This window comes from Lithobates pipiens, unplaced genomic scaffold (assembly GCF_037356315.1).
Source record: "Lithobates pipiens isolate NorthernLeopardFrog02 unplaced genomic scaffold, aLitPip1_a1.2 Scaffold_23, whole genome shotgun sequence".
NCBI lineage: Eukaryota > Metazoa > Chordata > Amphibia > Anura > Ranidae > Lithobates > Lithobates pipiens.
The window spans coordinates 146,820,412-146,841,700 of record NW_027507785.1 but is presented as its reverse complement, the minus strand read 5'-3'; the positions used below and the strand labels follow the sequence as shown (position 1 = coordinate 146,841,700).

General features: G+C 46.9%; 1 protein-coding gene across 1 annotated transcript in view; it reads right to left on the bottom strand.

Moving 5' to 3' along the window:
• The window catches only part of OMD (osteomodulin), a 125,117-nt gene extending 108,957 nt beyond the window's left edge, over positions 1–16,160 (bottom strand). The window contains exon 1 of the mRNA XM_077452475.1: positions 15,942–16,160. The gene's annotated coding sequence lies outside the window, so the exon portion shown is untranslated. The remainder of the gene's footprint in view (positions 1–15,941) is intronic.
• Between the last annotated feature and the right edge of the window lie 5,129 nt (positions 16,161–21,289).

Genomic DNA, 21,289 nt, shown 5'->3' with positions numbered 1-21,289 from the left:
CAACCCTATCTATTGTGGACCGATAGCGGTCCTTACAGAACAGCAGACTGTACCGCACTCAAGCCTATGTACCGTAGCACCCTATACCAAGTTACCAGTCCTTATAAGAACTTTTGTGGAACAAGCAGGTTGTGTGTTAGTGATTAGCAGACTGTACGTCAGTCCCTATACCAATGAAGGACTGCTGCAGTATAGGGCAGCGGTCAGCAGTAGTGCACGGCAACCCTATGTATTGTGGACCGATAGCGGTCCTTACAGAACAGCAGACTGTAACGCACTCAGGCCTATGTACCGTAGCACCCTATACCAAGTTACCAGTCCTTATAAGAACTTTTGTGGACCAAGCAGGTTGTGTGTTAGTGATTAGCAGACTGTACGTCAGTCCCTATACCAATGAAGGACTGCTGCAGTATAGGGCAGCGGTCAGCAGTAGTGCACGGCAACCCTATGTATTGTGGACCGATAGCGGTCCTTACAGAACAGCAGACTGTAACGCACTCAGGCCTATGTACCGTAGCACCCTATACCAAGTTACCAGTCCTTATAAGAACTTTTGTGGACCAAGCAGGTTGTGTGTTAGTGATTAGCAGACTGTACGTCAGTCCCTATACCAATGAAGGACTGCTGCAGTATAGGGCAGCGGTCAGCAGTAGTGCACGGCAACCCTATGTATTGTGGACCGATAGCGGTCCTTACAGAACAGCAGACTGTACTGCACTCAGGCCTATGTACCGTAGCACCCTATACCAAGTTACCAGTCCTTATAAAAACTTTTGTGGACCAAGCAGGTTGTGTGTTAGTGTTTAGCAGACTGTGCGTCAGTCCCTATACCGCTGAAGGACTGCTGCAGTATAGGGCAGCGGTCAGCAGTAGTGCACGGCAACCCTATGTATTGTGGACCGATAGCGGTCCTTACAGAACAGCAGACTGTAACGCACTCAGGCCTATGTACCGTAGCACCCTATACCAAGTTACCAGTCCTTATAAGAACTTTTGTGGACCAAGCAGGTTGTGTGTTAGTGATTAGCAGACTGTACGTCAGTCCCTATACCAATGAAGGACTGCTGCAGTATAGGGCAGCGGTCAGCAGTAGTGCACGGCAACCCTATGTATTGTGGACCGATAGCGGTCCTTACAGAACAGCAGACTGTAACGCACTCAGGCCTATGTACCGTAGCACCCTATACCAAGTTACCAGTCCTTATAAAAACTTTTGTGGACCAAGCAGGTTGTGTGTTAGTGTTTAGCAGACTGTGCGTCAGTCCCTATACCGCTGAAGGACTGCTGCAGTATAGGGCAGCGGTCAGCAGTAGTGCACGGCAACCCTATGTATTGTGGACCGATAGCGGTCCTTACAGAACAGCAGACTGTAACGCACTCAGGCCTATGTACCGTAGCACCCTATACCAAGTTACCAGTCCTTATAAGAACTTTTGTGGACCAAGCAGGTTGTGTGTTAGTGATTAGCAGACTGTACGTCAGTCCCTATACCAATGAAGGACTGCTGCAGTATAGGGCAGCGGTCAGCAGTAGTGCACGGCAACCCTATGTATTGTGGACCGATAGCGGTCCTTACAGAACAGCAGACTGTAACGCACTCAGGCCTATGTACCGTAGCACCCTATACCAAGTTACCAGTCCTTATAAGAACTTTTGTGGACCAAGCAGGTTGTGTGTTAGTGATTAGCAGACTGTACGTCAGTCCCTATACCAATGAAGGACTGCTGCAGTATAGGGCAGCGGTCAGCAGTAGTGCACGGCAACCCTATGTATTGTGGACCGATAGCGGTCCTTACAGAACAGCAGACTGTAACGCACTCAGGCCTATGTACCGTAGCACCCTATACCAAGTTACCAGTCCTTATAAGAACTTTTGTGGACCAAGCAGGTTGTGTGTTAGTGATTAGCAGACTGTACGTCAGTCCCTATACCAATGAAGGACTGCTGCAGTATAGGGCAGCGGTCAGCAGTAGTGCACGGCAACCCTATGTATTGTGGACCGATAGCGGTCCTTACAGAACAGCAGACTGTACTGCACTCAGGCCTATGTACCGTAGCACCCTATACCAAGTTACCAGTCCTTATAAAAACTTTTGTGGACCAAGCAGGTTGTGTGTTAGTGTTTAGCAGACTGTGCGTCAGTCCCTATACCGCTGAAGGACTGCTGCAGTATAGGGCAGCGGTCAGCAGTAGTGCACGGCAACCCTATGTATTGTGGACCGATAGCGGTCCTTACAGAACAGCAGACTGTAACGCACTCAGGCCTATGTACCGTAGCACCCTATACCAAGTTACCAGTCCTTATAAGAACTTTTGTGGACCAAGCAGGTTGTGTGTTAGTGATTAGCAGACTGTACGTCAGTCCCTATACCAATGAAGGACTGCTGCAGTATAGGGCAGCGGTCAGCAGTAGTGCACGGCAACCCTATGTATTGTGGACCGATAGCGGTCCTTACAGAACAGCAGACTGTACTGCACTCAGGCCTATGTACCGTAGCACCCTATACCAAGTTACCAGTCCTTATAAGAACTTTTGTGGACCAAGCAGGTTGTGTGTTAGTGATTAGCAGACTGTACGTCAGTCCCTATACCAATGAAGGACTGCTGCAGTATAGGGCAGCGGTCAGCAGTAGTGCACGGCAACCCTATGTATTGTGGACCGATAGCGGTCCTTACAGAACAGCAGACTGTACTGCACTCAGGCCTATGTACCGTAGCACCCTATACCAAGTTACCAGTCCTTATAAGAACTTTTGTGGACCAAGCAGGTTGTGTATTAGTGTTTAGCAGACTGTGCGTCAGTCCCTATACCGCTGAAGGACTGCTGCAGTATAGGGCAGCGGTCAGCAGTAGTGCACGGCAACCCTATGTATTGTGGACCGATAGCGGTCCTTACAGAACAGCAGACTGTACCGCACCCAAGCCTATGTACCGTAGCACCCTAGACAGACCAAGTTACCAGTCCTGATAAAGAGCTTTGTGGAACAAGTGAGTTGTGAATGATTAGCAGACTGCAGCAGAAGGGCAGCAGTCAAGTATAATATTCTTTCTATATTTGGAAGAAAGAATATTATACGTGTACAAGCCTATTACCGTACCACTGATACCAGTCCTGAAAAGAACCTTTGTGGAACTAATAGTAACAGCAAGTCTTTAAAATTATCCTCACTGCCTGACACACTGCTTCCTGCCTGTCCCTATACAAATTGGCAAAAAAGAGTAGGCTGGAACGATTAGCTGGAACAGCTCTTTTGTGGACCTGATAGTAACAGCTAATGATGATGATGATGATGATGATGAAGAAAGACTAATCTGGCTGAGCTGTCCCTAAAATAGCAGCATACAGCGCTCTGTCCCTTTATCTAAACTGACAAAAGAAACTCAGGCTGCTGACCTAACACCTATACCAGTCCTGAAAAGAACTTTTGTGTACCAAATAGCTAGCGTTTTCTCTGTCCCTACTCCACACAGGATCCTTTCCCTACAGTGACAGAAGAAAGAATGTAAAATGGCCACCGGATCGGGTGTATTTATAGGTTAGGGGGAATGTCCAAGTGTCCATGAGCTGTCATGTCTCAATTGGTTGTCCTGTAACACATGATAAACGTGTCACGAAAGGTTAAAGTTCTTGTATACATTAAACACGTAAGTCCGCCGGGGCGAACGACGGAAAAAGGCGTTCGAACCCGCGGACGGCGAAAGTCGGAAATTCGCCGCGAAACGACCGCCGGGCGAACCGTTCGGCCATCACTAGCACTATATAAATGTACTATGTCAAGTAATCACCACGCTGGAAGGGTTTGTCTTAAAATGTTATGTTGTGTATGATTATGTTGCGTGTTATATCTCTGTTCTCTAGAAATCTATGTCTAGATTAGGGATGAGCTTCGTGTTCGAGTCGAACATATGTTCGACTCGAACATCGGCTGTTTGCCCGTTCGGCGAATTCCGAACGTTATGGGCCGTTCGCGCCAAATTCGTGTGGCGCTCACACCCCACAATGCACTGCGTCATCGCAGTGCATTGCTGGCTCATGATTGGCCACGCATGCACTGTGACCCCGCATGCTTGGCCAATCACAGCGCCAGCAGCGAGGAGAGCCATGATTGGCCACAGGCAGAATGCCTGTGGCCAATCATAGCTCAGGCTGTGTAGTACACGCCCCACACTATATAAGGCCGCCAGCGCAGCGGCCTTGTGTAGTGTGTTGGCGTCTGAAGCAGTTAGTGGGTGTTCTGTGTACCTTCAACACAGTATACACCGATCGTTATCGGCCGATTTTCGATCTTGCTCTTCTGTAGTGGTTGTTGTCTGCGTGCCCTGACCGCAGTATACACCGCTATATTCACCTCACCTATATAGCTAGTGATATATCTTTTATAATAGAGCTTGCAGTCAGTAGTGTTAGGAGCTTGTGCGTGCTGTCTGCGTGCTCTGTACCCAGTACACACCGCTATATCCACCTACATAGCTCTTCTCTATTTGAGCCCACTTGCCATCTGCAGGAGTTATTGGAAGTTGTGTCTGCCTCCAGCACAGCACAGTATACATCTGTATATACCCCTTTATCTCTGGTGTTCTATAATAAAGGCATCTGCAGGAGTTAGTGGGTGTTTTGTGCCTCCAGCACAATATACACCTGTATCTACCCTTTATTGCTGTTCTCTAATAGAGCCATCTGCAGGGCTTCGTGGGTGTTGTGTGACTCCATTACAGTATACCCCTTTATCTCTGGTGTTCTATAATAAAGGCATCTGCAGGAGTTAGTGGGTGTTGTGTGCCTCCAGCACAATATACACTACCCAACTGCTGTTTTACCCAACTCCCTTCAGGCCATTACCATGTCTGGAAGGCCAGCAAGGAGAGGCAGACAGGCGCGAGCCGATAAAGGAGGGCAAGCAGGCTCTGTGTCTAGAGACAACAGTGCTGGTCGTGGACGCGGTGCATTGTCATCAGCACGTGGCCATGGGACACGCTTGTCCTTCTTTTCGGCAGCTGGACATGTTGAACCGCAACATGCCAACGACTTGGTAGAGTGGATGACCAAGCCCTCTTCATCCTCCTCATCCTCTCTCACCCAGTCTCAGGGTACTAGCAAAGCAGCTGCCAACGCATTGTCTTCCCTCGTCTCAATGTCATCATCAGTGACTCCTTCCCCAGACCCACCATGTCCTCCTGAGGAGTCTCCTGAACTCTTTGAGCACAGTGTTGGGTACATGCTCCAGGAGGATGCCCAGTGTTTTGTAGGCTCTGATGATGACACTCAGCTAGAGGAAGGCAGTAGCGTGAATGCAGAGAGAGGGGATGCTCAAGAAGGACAGCAATCTGGCAGTCATGTTCCACAAGCTGCAGCATATTGCCAGGTTTGCTACAGCGATGAAGAGGGAGGGGATGATGAGGGCACTGACTCCACGTGGGTGCCTGGCAGGAGAGAGGAGGAGGAGGAGGAGGCACATGTCCAACGAGGCAGGATGCCCTCCGGGGGCCAGCTTAGGGGCAGCACACCAACTGAATCACACCGCAGAGCTCCACCTGTGCAGGGCGCTGTCTCTGTGCGTTATTCTAAAAGTTCTTTGGTGTGGGCCTTTTTTGAGACGAGTGCATCAGATCGCACCGCTGCTATTTGCAACATATGTCTCAAGCGTATCTCGCGTGGCCAAAACATCAGCCGCTTGGGCACCACATGCTTGACCAGACATATGTTGACCTGCCATGCAGCTCGTTGGCAAGCGTACCTCAAAGACCCACACCAAAGAACAAAGCGGACCTCTCCTTGCTCCTCATCAGCTGGCATCTCCAACCCCACTAGACCTTCAGTCCTCTCTGAAACCTGCTCTGAGAGGAATGAAGGTGTAGAATTAGGTGTGTCAAGGCCAAGTGCTTCCGGGCACTCTGCTAGCAGTACACCCACGTCCGATTATAGCAGGCAAATGTCCCTGCCCCAGCTGCTGGACCGGCGAAAGAAGTTCACTCCCAGCCATCCACATACCCAGTGGTTGAATGCTAGCTTGGCTAAATTGCTAGCACTTCAACTGCTGCCTTTTCAGTTGGTAGACTCGGCCCCCTTCCGTGAGTTTGTACAATGTGCGGTTCCTCAGTGGCAGGTCCCCAAATGCGATTCCGGCTCTCTACCGGCATGTGGAAGGCAATGTCCTTGCCTCGCTGGACAGGGCGGTCAGCGGTAAGGTGCATATTACCGCTGACTCATGGTCCAGCAGGCATGGACAGGGACGTTACCTGTCTTTCACGGCCCATTGGGTCACTCTTCTGGCAGCTGGGAAAGATGCAGGACAAGGTGCAGTAGTGTTGGAGGTTGTTCCACCACCACTCCTCCAAAAGGCTACTATTGGTTGTGACACACCTCTCTCCTCCACCCCCTCCTCTTCTTCTTCCTCCATGGCCTCTTCCAGTGCTCTGTCCTCAGAACCAGCGGTGCTCCGTAGGCGTTCCAGGGGCTATGCAAATACGCAGGCAAAACTATACCATGCCATGCTTGCGCTGGTTTGTTTGGGGGACAGGAGCCACACTGGGGCGGATGTTTTGTCAGCTCTGCAGGGGCAGGCCGAGAGGTGGTTGACGCCACGCCAGCTTAAGCCAGGAATGGTGGTTTGCGACAATGGCACCAACCTCCTTTCCGCCCTCCGACAGGGACAACTGACCCATGTGCCCTGTGTAGCTCACGTCCTTAACCTGGTGGTGCAGCGGTTCTTGGGCAGGTACCCCGGCTTACAGGATGTCCTGAAGCAGGCCAGGAAAGTCTGTGTGCATTTCCGCTGATCATTTAATGCCTGTGCTCGGCTGCCTGAGCTCCAAAAGGAGTTGAACCTGCCCAAAAACCGCCTTATATGTGACATGCCCACCAGGTGGAACTCAACGTTGGCCATGCTGCAGCGGCTGCACACGCAGCAGAGGGCCATCAATGAGTACCTGTGCGACTACGGCACCAGGACAGGGTCAGGGGAGCTCAGTTTTTTCTCACCACGCCAGTGGGGCATGATCAGGGATGCATGCACTGTCCTGTCACCGTTTGAGGAGGCCACAAGGATGGTGAGCAGTGACAGTGCATGCATCAGTGACACTGTACCTCTTGTCCACCTCTTGGAGCATACGCTGCGTGGAATAATGGACAGGGCACTTGAGGCAGAACAGAGGCAGGAAGAGGAGGACTTCCTTGCCTCTCAAGGCCCCCTTTATCCAGACAGTGTTCCTGCTGTGCCACCCATCATGGAGGTGGAGGCTGGCACTCAGCATCAGCAGCAGCAGTCTTGTAGGGATGATTCACAGTCCCAAGAAACACGTGGACTTGTACATGGCTGGGAGGAGGTAGCTGCGGATCATGTTGCCCTTAGTGACCCAGAGAACTCCGGACCGAATGCTAACCTACGCTGCATGGCCTCCCTGATCCTGCAAAGCCTGTGGAAGGATCCTTGTATTCTTCGGATCAAGGAGAGGGACTATTACTGGCTGGCCACTCTGCTTGATCCACGGTACAAGGGTAAGGTTGCCGACCTTATCTTGCCATCGTAGAGGGAGCAGAGGATGAGACATCTCCGGGAGGCCTTGCAGAAAGGTCTGTGCAACGCGTTCCCAGAGACTGGGAGGTTACAAACTCCTGGTCCTGGAAAACGTGTTGCTGAGGCATCGGTCAGAAGGAGCGGTGGAGACGGTGGCCATCTGACTGATGCTTTCAGACAATTTTTTAGTCCGCAGCCCCAAGGTATGATCGGTTCCAGCAACCTTCGCCAGCGTCTGATTTACATGGTGCAGGAATACCTAGGGGCAAGGTCAGACTTGGACACCTTTCCCACCGAAAATCCTCTGGCTTACTGGGTCTTGAGGATGGATCACTGGCGAGAGCTTGCACAGTATGCAATTGAGCTACTGGCCTATCCTGCATCCAGCGTTCTTTCGGAACGCACCTTCAGTGCTGCTGGTGGCTTTGTTACCGATCACAGGGTGCGCCTGTCCACCGAATCAGTTGATCGACTGACCTTCATCAAGATGAATCAGTCTTGGATCACCCACAGCTACCAAGCACCTGAAGCTGATGTAACCGAATAATTTTTTTTGAAATATCACATCCCTTGAAGACTGCCTATGCTGATGCTGAGTGACTGTCCTGTTATGTTGATTGTCTATCCTCTTCCTCCTCCGCTGATATGTTGGAAGAACATTTCTGGTTCTGGGTGATGCCATCAGCCCAATTTTTCTGCCCCTGTTTAACAGGGGCGTTTAATTACAATTTTTGATGCAATGCTTTGCAGCAGGGCTAATTCCTGCAATAAAACTAGAGTATATGGAAGAGGTTGCAGTGTGGTGGCACCAGCACCAGTGCCTAAGGCTCAATTTTTCTGCCCCTGTTTAACAGGGGCATTTAATTACAATTTTTGATGCAATGCTTTGCAGCAGGGCTAATTCCTGCAATAAAACTAGAGTATATGGGAGAGGTTGCAGTGTCGTGACACCAGCACCCGTGCCTAAGGCCCAATTTTTCTGCCCCTGTTTAACACGGACATGTAATTACAATTCTTAATATAATATTTCACAGGAGGGCCCGTTCCTGTGCCCACCCAGAGTAACTGTGAGGACTTATAGTGTTGCGGCACCAGCACCACAACCACCAAAGGTCAATTTTTCTACCACTGTTCAACAATGGCATGTAATTACAATTCTTGATATAATCGTTCACAGCAGGGCGCTCCAGCACCCACCAAGAGTCACTTTGAGGGCTTACAATGTTGTGGTAAAACCAACACCTTGTTCCGCCATTTCTGCAGAGCATATAGGGCAGGCCCCTACTTTCAAGCATCCAACTTACAAACATCTCCTACTTGCAAACGGAAGGAGACAACAGCAAGTGAGATGAAAAAAGATGTACGACAAAACAAATTATACAGGGGTGATAACCCTTCCCTATGTTTTCCAAAAAGCTTAAAAATAGTTTTTATGACTGGAGCTACACTTTAAAAATGTACCAGTTGAAAATTACAAACAGATTCAACTTAACACAACAAACCTACACAATCCCTGTCTTGTTTGCACTGCCTGTATACTGCTGTTCTGAGTATATAGGGCCTGGGGGCCACACGCATTTCCTTTTTTTAATATGGGTACGGGGTTCCCCTTAATATGCGTACAAGACCCAAAGGGGCTGGTAATGGGCAGGGAGGGCTACCCATGCCATTTTTCTCAATGATTTTCAACCATATTGCAGGAACCAGATATAACATTAAAACCGCAAGCAGTTTTAAATGATGTTATTTCCGTTTAATGTCATTTTGTGCAGGGACTGTTCTAAACACGGGAAACATGTGGCACTTCACAGGCATACTACAGACACCCCCCAGGCACCATATTTAAAGGAATATTTCACCTTTTTTTTTTCACTTTAATCGTCATTAAAATCAGTGCTCCCGCCAAAACGGCCATTTTTAAAAACATTTTAGGCATTGACCCATGTCCCCTGGGGCAGGAGCCAGGTCCCCAAACCCTTTTTAGGACAGTATCTTGCATATTAGCTGTTAAAATTAGCACTTTTAATTTTGAACGTTCGAGTCCCATAGACTTCAATGGGGTTCTAAAGTTCGTACGAATTTGGGGTCCGTTCGAAAGTTCTGGTGCGAACCGAACCGGGGGGTGTTCAGCTCATCCCTAGTCTAGATAACAACACAATGAGCATGTAAGTTTAAACCTGTACAAGATGTACACTCTGTTTTCCCTATCCCCTTACTTTATATTCTGTATCCTGAAATTTCTTTGCTTCCCCCATTTTATATTCTGTATCCTGAAAATTCTCAATAAAACGTTTATGAGAAGAAAAAAAAAGAGTCACCTGGTGTAAAGAAGCAGTATGGGATTTTATGTACATCCCCAAACTTTCTGGAAAAGAGGTAAAAGCCCCAGCTTTGGGAGGAGTTCCAACCAGTCAAAGAAAATTGGAGCCTGGGGAGATCTATTCATAGTGAAAGAGTGGTGGTCAGCAAGGCTGGATGGTGGAGTCAGATGTGATCCAGTAAAATATAAGGGCCTGGTGGAAAGATGGTTCAGATCCCACATCCAGACTTTTATTGTTGAACCACATCAAGTTGCTTCTGTCTGCTCCAGTTGGACCTCTTAGTTGCTGAGGAGTCCTGTCGGATACTACATGCTGCCACATCTGGAGTATCTGTTGGAAGAAAGTCGCCAGTTTATAGAGTTCTTTGTTTATAGTTGTTTCTGGGGGCAATCCGCCCTTTTTCCTAAATCCCCTTTCCCTTCTATCCTTGCAAATTGAAGAAGGGTTTCTGTGGTCTGATCCTATACTCTGGAGTAGGGATGAGATTAAAGTTTGCGTCAAACCCATGTTCAACTATAACATTGCTTGTTTGGTTTTTCATCAAATTGCAAACGTTATGGCCCGTTCGTGCCAAATTCGAGTGGTGCATCACGGCCCACAATTCAATGTGGCATCGCAGTGCATTGCTGGCTGATGATTGCCCAAGCATACACTATGACCCGCATGCTTGGCCAATCACAGCACTGTCCAGGGGCACCGGGAGGGGGTGGCTAGGGGGGGCTGAAGCCCCGAATGTAACCCCCTAAAGCCCGAGTGTCAGCTCTGCAGGGTCTCCATTGCTAGCCCCGAGCGGCACGGCGAACGCCGGGACAATCTGGAGCCTGCACGTTTATGATGGACGTCCCACTGGTCCAATTGCCGGGACCGCGGTATGTGTGACATCCATCATAGGCGCTGTTGGATCCAGAAAGCGGAAATTACAAAGCGGCTTCCACGCCACATCCCCGCTTGGCACTCGGGCGTGCCGCTCTCCTCTCCTCCTCGGCTTCTCCTCTGAGGATTGGCTGCTGTGACACCGCACACCACAGCTGAGGTAGGTCAGACAGTGTATGTGGGTCAGTGTAGGTAAATCAGTGAAGGTAGGTCAGTGTATGTTAATGTCAGTGTAGGCAGGTCAGTGTATGTGTAGGTCAGTCAGTGTAGGTAGGTCACTACCATTAGTGTATGTAGGTCAGTGTATGTAAATGTCCAGTGTATATAGGTCAGGCAGGAGGGTGTAGGTAGGTCACTATGTCCAGTGTATGTAGGTCAGGCAGGTGAGTGTAGGTAGGTCAGTGTATGTAGGTCACTACCGTCAGTGTCATGGCCAAACCTGCGTCGCGTACAACACCCCCACGTTTCTGGCCTTGGACTTCAGGCTGGAGCCCCTGGTCCTATTGCCACCTAGCAACGCCCCTGGTGCTGTCTGTACAGAGCAGAGAGCCTTAATAGGCCAAAGCCAGGGTGGCTTTGGTCAATTATGGCTCAGGGGATTTAGTACACGCCGCACACTATATAAGGCCGCCTGCGTGGTGGCCTTGTGTAGTGTGTTGCGTCGGCAGAGAGGCATAGACAGAGAGACAGTGTTATTTTATTTAAGTTAGATAGAATAGGCAGGTGAGTCAGTGAGCTGCAGTTAGTGTATGGCAGATGTACAATGCCTTGCGAAAGTATTCGGCCCCCTTGAACTTTTCAACCTTTTGCCACATTTCAGGCTTCAAACATAAAGATATTAAATTTGAATTTTTTGTGAAGAATCACCAACAAGTGGGACACAATTGTGAAGTGGAACGAAATCTATTGGATTTTTGAAACTTTTTTAACTAATAAAAAAAATGAAAAGTGGGGCATGCAAAATTATTCGGCCCCCTTGCGTTAATACTTTGTAGAGCCACCTTTTGCTGCGATTACAGCTGCAAGTCACTTGGGGTATGTCTCTATCAGTTTTGCACATCGAGAGACTGAAATTCTTGCCCATTTTTCCTTGCAAAACAGCTCGAGCTCAGTGAGGTTGGATGGAGAGCATTTGTGAACAGCAGTTTTCAGCTCTTTCCACAGATTCTCGATTGGATTCAGGTCTGGACTTTGACTTGGCCATTCTAACACCTGGATACGTTTATTTGTGAACCATTCCTTTGTAGATTTTGCTGTATGTTTGGGATCATTGTCTTGTTGGAAGATAACTCTCCGTCTCAGTTTCAGGTCTTTTGCAGACTCCAACAGGTTTTCATCCAGAATGGTCCTGTATTTGGCTGCATCCATCTTCCCCTCAATTTTAACCATCTTCCCTGTCCCTGCTGAAGAAAAGCAGGCCCAAACTATGATGCTGCCACCACCATGTTTGACAGTGGGGATGGTGTGTTGAGGGTGATCAGCTGTGTTGCTTTCACGCCAAACATTTCGTTTTGCATTGTGGGCAAAAAGTTCGATTTTGGTTTCATCTGACCAGAGCACCTTCTTCCACATGTGTTGTGTGTCTCCCAGGTGGCTTGTGGAAAACTTTAGACGAGACTTTTTATGGATATCTTTGAGAAATGGCTTTCTTCTTGCCAATCTTCCATAAAGGCCAGATTTGTGCAGTGTATGACTGATTGTTGTCCTATGGACAGACTCTCCCACCTCAGCTGTAGTTCTCTGCAGTTCATCCAGAGTGATCATGGGCCTCTTGGCTGCATCTCTGATCAGTCTTCTCCTTGTCTGAGCTGAAAGTTTAGAGGGACGGCCAGGTCTTGGTAGATTTGCAGTGGTCTGATACTCCTTCCATTTCAAAATGATCACTTGCACAGTGCTCCTTGGGATGTTTAAAGCTTGGGAAATCTTTTTGTATCCAAATCCGGCTTTAACCACTTCGCACCCAGGCCAATTCTGACATTTCTCTCCCACATGTAAAATTCCTAATTTTTTTGCTAGAAAATTACATAGAACCCCCAAACATTATATATGTTTTTTTTAGCAAAGACCCTAGAGAATACAATGGCGCTCATTGCAACTTTTTATCTTTCGAGCGTGTTTTTTCAGAAAAAAAACTGTTTCATGCTTAAAAAAAAAACAGTAAAGTAAGCCCAATTTTTTGCATAATGTGAAAGAGATGGATATGCCGAGTAAATAGATACCCAACATGTCACGCTTTAAAAATTGCACGCGCTCGTGGAATGGCACCAAACTTTGGTATTTAAAAATCCCCATAGGCGACGCTTTAAATTTTTTTACTGGTTACATATTTTGGGTTACAGAGGAGGTCTAGGGCTAGAATTATTGCTCTCACTCTAACGATCGTGGCGATACCTCACATGTGTGGTTTGAACACCGTTTTCATATGTGGGCGGGACTTACGTATGCGTTCGCTTCTGTGTGCGAGCTCACGGGGACAGGGGCGCTTTAACAAAAAAAAATTTTTTATCGGTAATTTTATTTTTTTAGTTTTACACTTAAAAAAATAAAAATAAAAAATTGATGACTTTTATTCCTATTACAAGGAATGTAAACATCCTTTGTAATAGGAATATGGCACAATCGGACCTATTTACAGTGAAATATGGGGTCAATAAGACCCCATATCTCACCTCTAGGCTGGGAAGAATAAAAAGAAGAAAAAAACGATCCTGGCTTCCTAGCCAGATCGGCGCCGTTAATTTGAATACCGAGGCCGGGCGTGACGTCATAACATCACACCCGGCCTCCGAACGATCATAGAGACTCCGGGGACAATCTAGTCAACCAGAAATCTCTATGATTACTTGCTGGGGCCAGGGGATCCTGTGACCGACTCACCGATGGAAACGGTGAGTCGGTAGAAGCACCGGAGGGCGGCGGGAGGGGGGGCATCCCCTCCCGCCGCCCGTAAGAACAATCAAGCGGCGGAACAGCCGCTATGATCATTCTTATGGTGTAGGGAATCGCCGGCTGAAAACGGCAATATCTGAATGATGTCTGTGGCCTCAGGCATCATTTAGATATAACCACCGAAACCCCATGACGTCAATAGACGTAGTGTGGGAACCAAGTGGTTAAACTTCTCCACAACAGTATTACGGACCTGCCTGGTGTGTTCCTTGGTCTTCATGATCCTCTCTGCGCTTTCAACAGAACCCTGAGACTATCACAGAGTAGGTGCATTTATACAGAGACTTGATTACACACAGGTGGATTCTATTTATCACCATCAGTCATTTAGGACAACATTGGATCATTCAGAGATTCTCGCTGAACTTCTGGAGTGAGTTTGCTGCACTGAAAGTAAAGGGGCCAAATAATTTTGCACGCACCACTTTTCAGTATTTTATTTGCTAAAAAAGTTTAAAATATCCAATAGATTTCGTTCCACCTCACAATTGTGTCCCACTTGATGGTGATTCTTCACAAAAAATTAAAATTTTATATCTTTATGTTTGAAGCCTAAAATGTGGCAAAAGGTTGAAAAGTTCAAGGGGGCCGAATACTTTCGCAAGGCACTGTATATGCATCCTAGGTGTTTGTGTGTATGTGTGTATATATATTAGAGGTGCGCATCTTCACTAGTCTAACGATTCGATTACGATTATCTGGTCAGCGATTCGATACGATTCCCCAATGCATCACGATGCATCACGATTACTGACGAACTCCCATTTCTGCTTGGGCCGCCTAGGCGGCCCTTCCACCCTGCAATCTTCTGGGACACATCACAGGTTCCAAAAGATTTCGTGGCCATTCAGGACAGCGCAGTGAGACATGCTCACCCGGCTGTGAATGCAGGATGCCCACAGTAGTATTGCCAGCGCCGTGGACAGGCGGGGGAGAGAATGGAGGGTTTGGGTGGCCACATCGCTGCATTGTGGGACAGGTGAGTGACTTTTTATTAAAAGAAGATACACTTTTTTTGTAGCTGCTGACTTTTAATAAAGAGATTTACTGGAACTTTGAATTGAAAATAACCTCACTCCCTTAAAGAGGAAGTAAACCCTGATGGGTCTACTTCCTCTTTGATTCCCTGCAAAGGTAAAGCATAATGTACTATTATGCATCGCATAGTAGTCCATTATGTGTCACTTACCTGACACAGGAGCCAGCGATGTCACCGCTGTCCCCTGTAGTTCCAAGCGTCCATCTTCTTGGTGGGTCTCCGTGGGTCTCACTGCTCCGGCGCATGGGCATGGGAGCATGCGCATGGGAGCCAACACTCGCGGCATATCTGCGGCTTAGGGGACCTACTGGTAAGCCTTAATCTAGGCTTACCTGTAGGTCAAAGTGGTTTATAATTTGGCTGCTGAATGACCAGGCCATTTTTTGCGATTTGGCACTGTTACTTTAACTGACAATTGCGCAGTCGTGCGGCGTTGTACCCAAACAAAATGAACGTCATTTTTGATGTCCTTTTTCCCCCACAAATAGAGTTTTCTTTTGGTGGTATTTGATCATCTCTGTGGTTTTTATTTTTTGCGCTATAAACAAAAAAAAAAAGCAACACTTTTGAAAAAAACACAATATTTTTTGCTTTTCGCTATAACAAATATCCCCATTTTTTTCAAGGAGGACAAAAGGGATCACTGGTGCTCAATTAGGGGGGTCCTGGTGCTTAGTGGGGAGAGATGGGAGGTCCTGGTGCTTAGTGGGGAGAGATTGGGGTGATTAGTTGGGAGAGATGGGGGGTCCTGGTGCTTAGTGGGGAGAGATGGGGGTGATTAGTGGGAAGAGATGGGGGGTCCTGGTGCTTAGTGTGGAGAGATGGGGTGATTAGTGGGGAGAGATGGGGGGTCCTGGTGCTTAGTGGGGAGAGATGGGGTGATTAGTGGGGAGAGATGGGGGGTCCTGGTGCTTAGTGGGAAGAGATGGGGGTGATTAGTGGGGAGAGATGGGGGTCCTGGTGCTTAGTGGGGAGAGATGGGGGTGATTAGTGGGGAGAGATGGGGGGTCCTGGTGCTTAGTGGGGAGAGATGGGGGTGATTAGTGGGGAGACATGGGGGTGATTAGTGGGGAGAGATGGGGGTCCTGGTGCTTAGTGAGGGGAGATGGGAGGGTTCCTGGGGCCTAGTGGGGAGAGATAGGAGGCTAAAGTGCTTAGTGAGGGGAGATAGGGGTCCTGGTGCCCAATGGGGCAGTTTGGAGGTACTGCCAGTCAGTGGGGGAGGGGGGCACTGGTGCTCCTTACCTGGCTGCTTGATCCATATGGAATTCTGTAGAAGAATCATCCCCCTCTCACTTTTCTTGTCTGTTGCTTTTTCTCATCTAAAGGGATGCTGGGGATGCCAGTGCAGTCATAGCTCAGACATTTCACAAAAGAAAAGAAAACTTCCTCTGCTCACTTCTCTGCCAGGCTCTGACTGATGACATCATCTATTGCAGAGCCCAGCAGAGGAAGATCACGTACAAAGAATGTGATGGACAGGCTGCCCTGTGCACCCATTGGCTGAGTAAGCAGTAGCTTCTCTGCCAATGAGTATCTCAAGTTCCCTCATTAGTCCCTCCCTACTGTGTCCTGACATTGCCCGCCTCTCTGCTTTCAAGGCTCACGTCTCTCCTGATGTCAGCAGGAATTCTCAGCCCCGCCCGCCTCTTCTGATTTGATAGTGACAGTCAGCGGGCAGGGCTGAGAATTCTACGCTGACATGAGGAGAGCTGGAAGTGAGCCGGAGAGCATTTTAAACAACAGGGGATACACTCGGAGTGCTGTGCCGGGAGGGGCGGGGCAATGACATCACGGTAATTGATTAATACTGTCGCACGCATCGGGGACACCCGAATCGCGATGCATCGGTGCAGCGATTAATTTCAGCACCCCTAATATATATATATATATATATATATATATATATATATATATATATATATATATATATACACACTTTAGCTAGAGCCGTTCCTGTTATTCTCTTCCTAATATACTGACAGGCAGGCAGATGATTTTAGTACTTGCAGTATTTACAGTGAGTGTACTGTGCTCTCTGCACAGTGTGCACGTAAAGCTACTTTCAAGACAATTGCTGATGTTCTTCTGATCCTATTAATACCACAGACAGGCAGCTGCAGTATTTACAGTTAGTGTACGGTGTCCTCTGCACAGTGTGCACCTAAAGCTACCTTCAAGACAATTGCTGGTTTTCTTCTGATCCTATTAACACCACAGGCAGGCAGCTGCAGTATTTACAGTAGTGTACTGTGTCCTCGTCACAGTTTGCACCTAAAGCTACCTTCAATACAATTTCTGGTGTTCTTCTGATCCTATCAATACCAGAGGCAGGCAGCTGCAGTATTCACAGTTAGTGTTGTAGCAATCTGGCTGTATGCTATGCACACAGCCACATCTACTGTGCTCATATAAGCACCCATTTCCATCTTAATGATATAATACTTACCTTTCAAACCATTCATCCCAATGAACACACATGACCATCCTTCTTACATTCTCAGTTCCATCAGCCTGACTGCCCCTGGGGGCCCAGACCCTTGGGCTTTTTATTCATTCGACCCAAAAGAATGACAAACAGGAACCGATGTTCCACAACAGGCAAGCACTTCCTCATTACAGAAAATGACATCACAGGAAATGACATACATTAAAGGGGAGGGCACTCACAAGAGGAAGTGTACACACCCCCTTTTAGTCAGCATGGAGCCCAGACAATAGTGTTTCAAAGTAAACAGTATCTAGTAAGCACATTCTACTGGTTCTAACAGGCTTGAGACAATCTGTGGGGACATTGCTACTGGTGTTGTCAATATACGGTATGAGTATATTAACAAGGCAGATCCCAATGTCCTCTTATTAAAGCAGATATGTATCCAAAAGGGATAACGTAGCCACACAGAGATAAAATAATATGTTTATCTTGTTATGTGGACTTTGCTTCTTTAATGCGCATAGTCATTTGAAGGCAAGAAGCCCAGCGCATTGCGTTTGGTACCTACAAACCAACAAACATCCACAGACACAGAGAACACCTCTCAAATCCCATGACGAGGTTTTCATACTGACCATTTTTACTACTGGTCTCGATTTAACCCAAGTGCGCTCTGCTAGAACGCTCCTCGATTAAACCAGACACAGGGAGACAGATGACAATCTATAAAACACACATCCTAGAATAAAATGTTCACATAAATGTTGTACAATCAAATTTCCACAACAGTGTACTGTGTCCTCTGCACAGTATGCACCTAAAGCTACCTTCAAGACAATTGCTGGTGTTCTTTTGATCCTATTAATACCATAGGCAGGCAGCTGCAATATTTACAGTTAGTGTACTGTGTCCTCTGCACAGTGTGCACCTAAGGCCTCTTTCACACTGACGTGCCGTTCAGGCCCGCCTGTCAGTTTTTTAGGCGGACCTGAACGGGTGCTCCATAGAGCTCTATGGAGCGTTGGATGTCAGCGGTGACATGTCCGCTGATATCCGACCCGCTCCGATCCGAAAAAGTGTAACGGAGGAAAAAGCTATTTTTCCATCCGTCTGCGGATCGGATCGGGTGACGACGGGCACTGCGGTCCGTCGTCATCCGATCTCCCATAGGGGAGAGCGGCGCTGTGACAGGTCCGTCCCTGCGCAGTGTGCAGAGACGGAGCTGTCATTTCCCTGCTCAGCGGGGATCGGCGGAGTGATCCCCGCTGAGCAAACGGATATCCACGGGGCGGATCAGAACTGATCCGCCCCGTGTGAAAGGACCCTAAAGCTACTTTTAAGACATTTGTTTAAAAATGGGAGAAAAGGAGAGGGGATTTTTGCGGTGCTAAAGTACTTGATATAAAGCAACAAAGAAAATGAATACATAAAACATCTAGTTTTATTATCAAATATTAAAATTAGCACATTTACAATTATTGCATAAATACACAATGACAAAAAGGAAACAGGTCCACATGATAAGGGAGGTGAAAATGCTTGCAGTCATCTATCCCGACATGTTTTCGCAATAGCTTCCTCAGGGGATATGTAAGCTAGTAGCAAATAGTAACAGAAACAAAATTACAATTAGTATAGTTATCCAAGCTTATTAATACATTCAATATATACATTCTCTTTCTTTTTTCCATGTCAATCATTGTTTATGCACTGTGTTCCTTTTGTTATAATTTTTTTTTTCATATGTCAATCATTGTTTATGCACTGTGTTCCTTTTGTTTTCATTTTTATTTTTATTTTTTTGTTCAAAGAAGTAAACTTATTGTATTAGATATCTTACTCTATAAATGTTTCTTTGATCTTCCACAACTCGATCTTCAGTAGGGGTATCCCGGAGTCCTAGTCTTTTTTTTCGGTCCACGTCTGGGCCCGTGATTTACTTCTATTGGGTATGCTGCCCTTTTTCCTTTCTCTCTATTCCGTCTGAAGACCCCTCCCCGGTGTGCAGTTCTTTCCCTTCTTTCAGGGGGTGGAACGTGGCTTTAATATAGGAGGTCATACGGACACCTAGGGCGCCTTTTCAATTGGGAGTTTTCCCATTGAGGCACCCGTTATTATGGCTACACTCTGCTCTCTGTTCCTGGAGAACATCATGTGTGGGGAGACGACATTGTTCGACTCGGCTTTTCCACCTAGCCAAACGTCTCCCTGGTAACCAATGATCGGCGATCAGTGGATTACATAAGGCTCACTGTGCTCTCAGTGGCCTTGAGGGAAACTTAGTCCATCTCGGCCCCCCTCTCTCCCGGACATGCGCGGTGCCGTCTAAAATGTCCGCATCGAGCCGGTGACGTCAGACGCCGGCTCGATGGATGGGAGCTTATAAGCCTGGCGCTATTAGGGGGAGCTACTGGCGGAGACGCTACGCTTGTCCCAGAAACTACCGAACGCTGCATGTAAGTTACAAATATAGACTCTATGTGCCTCAGACTTTGATCTACTGACATTTTTATAAAGTAAGAAGTATACTCCATACATTCGCAGGCACTCAGCGAAAGAGCGTTTAGCTTATAGATGCCATTGTGCACTGCTGCAGCGATATACTGTAATCTGGGGATTAATTTATCTTCACCATTTGGTTGGTCTATTATTTATCTTCAGTCTGATACTATTTTTAACATTAGTAAGTATACATTTTGATAATTTACCCTATACTCTACTCTACTATTACTTGCTATCTAAGGTGTGCTTTTGATTTCCATCATACTTGTTATGAACTAAACTCCCCTTAATTGTTAAGTTCACCTGCAATGACCTTTATTATTAGAGGCTCTTTGGGAGCCCCCCGAGCCCCCTCTCTCCCCCCTCATTAAATTTATGCCCGCAAATATATTTTTTATTTTGGCAGTAACCTTAAGGTTCTTATTATACTTTTTGTTACTGTCCAGACTGGCTCCCGTCTATGCCCTCCTAAGCCGTTCCGCTCCATCTGCTAAGAGGGTGGCCCTGCACACTTTTTACATCTTGAGAGGTGCTTCTATATCAGACGGTGGATTTGAAGGGAGGGTAAGCCCCTTTTAGGTTCTAGATGGGGCAGTTAAATTACTAAGCTGTTTTTTTTTTTTTTTTTTATATTGAATGTATTAATAAGCTTGGATAACTATACTAATTGTAATTTGGTTTTTGTTACTATTTGCTACTAGCTTGCATATCCCCTGAGGAAGCTATTGCGAAACATGTCGGGATAGATGACTGCAAGCATTTTCACCTCCCTTATCGTGTGGACCTGTTTCCTTTTTGTCATTGTGTATTTATGCAATAATTGCAAATGTGCTAATTGTAATATTTGATAATAAAACTAGATGTTTTATGTATTAATTTTCTTTGTTGCTTTATATCAAGTACTTTAGCACCGCAAAAGTCCCCTCTCCTTTTCTCCCATTTTTAAACTCATTTCTAATTGGGATGAGGTGCTGTTTATATTGAGTCAAAAATGTAAAACTACTTTTAAGACAATTTCTGGTGTTCTTCTGATCCTATTAATACCATAGGCAGGCAGCTGCAGTATTTACAGTTAGGGTGCTGTGTACTCTGCACAGTGTGCACCTAAAGCTACCTTCAAGACATTTGCTGGTATTCTTCTGATCCTATAAATACCAAAGGCAGGCAGCTGCAATATTTACAGTTCATGTACTGTGTTCTCTGCACAGTGTGCACCTAAAGCTACCTGAAGACTATTACTGGTGTTCTTCTGATCCTATTAATACCCCAGGCAGACAGCTGCAGTATTTACAGTTAGCGTACCATGTCTTCTGCACAGTGTGCACCTAAAGCTACCTTCAAGACAATTGCTGGTGTTCTTCTGATCCTATTAACACTATAGGCAGGCAGCTGCAGTATTTACAGTTAGTGTACTTTGTCCTCCACCCAGTGTGCACCTAAAGCTACCTTCAATACAATTTCTGGTGTTCTTCTGATCCTATCAATACCACAGGCAGGCAGCTGCAGCATTTACAGTTAGTGTGCTATGTCCTCTGCACAGTGTGCACCTAAAGCTACCTTCAAGACAATTTCTGGTGTTCTTCTGATCCTATTAATACCATAGGCAGGCCGGTAGCTGCAGTATTTACAGTTAGTATATTGTGTCATCTAGTTAGTT